The sequence below is a fragment of the Gobio gobio genome, assembly GCF_949357685.1.
Source record: "Gobio gobio genome assembly, chromosome: 6".
NCBI lineage: Eukaryota > Metazoa > Chordata > Actinopteri > Cypriniformes > Gobionidae > Gobio > Gobio gobio.
In genome coordinates this window covers 54,168,302-54,170,263 of record NC_137102.1, presented here as the reverse complement: position 1 = coordinate 54,170,263, position 1,962 = coordinate 54,168,302, and positions in this window count along the sequence as shown.

Here is a 1,962-nt window from a genome sequence, read left to right as displayed (position 1 = left end):
CGCTGGGACCGGAACTCCATATAGATACATTGGAAAATCCGAAGCTCTCATTAGTTTGATAGTGTTTAAGCTACAAAAATGGTAAAACAATGTGCCTGGGGTACTTTAACAGGTATTCTGAGAGGATTTTCTAGTGGTCATACTCTCATTAAGTTACGATTAAAGTCCCTGCTAACATACAAACCGAAATAACGAACTGTTCTCACGTCATGTAACGTTAACAAAAAACTATTTGTTTTTGTATATATTTTTTATATTTCTGTGAGTTTAGATATGTTTAAGGTCTACATTATCTGTCTTATAAGGAGGACTCCTATTTTGATGGGTATTATAGTCTATGGGTAGTGAAAGGGAGAGCTAGCAGTTTATCGGAGTTGTTTTCAGATACAAAGTTTACAGTTTATTAGCACCCCGTTTGTTGTTTACTGTTAGTAGTTGTATGAGTGTTTTTGTATAATTTGCTATGCATGTTAATGATAATGCAAAGGAGAGAGAGATTTTTTTTTCTTCTGGCGATCACCAGATCAAGCTCAATTTAAGATTGAACATTGGTCTGGGGAGTCTGCTCTGTATTTTCTACTGCACAAGAGGCGTGATCAACGAGCATAAATTAAATGACTCTGTACGCAATTGACCTATCGGTAAGCCCCGCCCCCTTTAGTTCCTGTTGCCAACTCGGACAAACAAACGGAGTTGCTATATCTTACAATGTACAGCTGTCAGTGTGAAAACCTTATCCCAAGATGTTTTTGGAGACAGAATGTAGCGTATACCCCTTCCGAATGATGGCCAAACTTTACTGATGGTTTATGAAGTTTATTACATCGTTTTTCACTCAAAAAATCATCGTAAGAGCTGAACAAACAAAGCATAAGAGCGCATTAACGTCTCATTCACAAACTCTCTCTCTCTAGCCCTCTCTCCGTGGCATTACCATTAACATACACAGAAAATTACACAAAAACACTCACAGTAAACAAACATATACACAGACCTTATGCCTTTTCAGGAGTGCAGTTAATAACTGGGGAACTTTGTATCTGCAAAACAACTCCGATAAACTGCGTGCAAGCTTTCCCTTTCACCCGTAGACTATAACACCCGTCAAAATAGGAGTCCTCCTTATAAGACAGATAATGCAGACCTTTAAACATATCTAAACTAACAGAAATGAAATGGGAATAAAATAAATAAGGTGAGAGATTAATTTGGAAGCGATGGTTTACAGATCTCAATGCAAACGGGAGAAGCCTCTTGTTACGATCGCAGATGATAACATCCAGGATCAACACTGTTCATGTACCGCAGGGTAAGATTACATCAATTCACATTTAATCAGTTTAATATGGAGAGATGCACTGAAATGTAGACCTTCGTGTTTCTGACCTACGCCATTGCATGAGAACAGTTAGTTATAGTTAGTCGGTTTGTACGTTAGCAGGGAATTACTAACTTTAATAGTAACTTAATTAGAGTGTGACAACCAGAAAATCCTCTCAGGATCCCTAGAATCAGTGTTGCAGTACCTCAGACACGACGTTTACCATGTTTGTAGCATAAACACCATCAAACCGATGAGAGCTTCGGATTTTCCAATGTTTCTCTATGGCGCTGACACCTAAAGATGTCCGAGTTCCAGTCTCAGCGCGACTGATACTCAACTGCTATTGGCTCATCTGCGTTCGATGGGAGGGGCTTACCGATAGGTCAATTGGACAGTCCTTCAACCAATCAGATCACAAGAGGCGTGATCAATGAGCAACGACCCATCGCTTCTCTATCCGTCATCGTGTTAAACCCGCCAATAGCGCGCCAGGTTGATAAGCCAGTCTGTGATTGGATCCTGCAAAAGTGTAACAGAAGCAGTAGAAATGAATGTACAGGTTTCCAGACTGAGTTGCGAAACGCCGGCAGATCAGGCTGGGTTTACCCAGTCTAAGAGAGTTTGTGAATGAGAAGTTA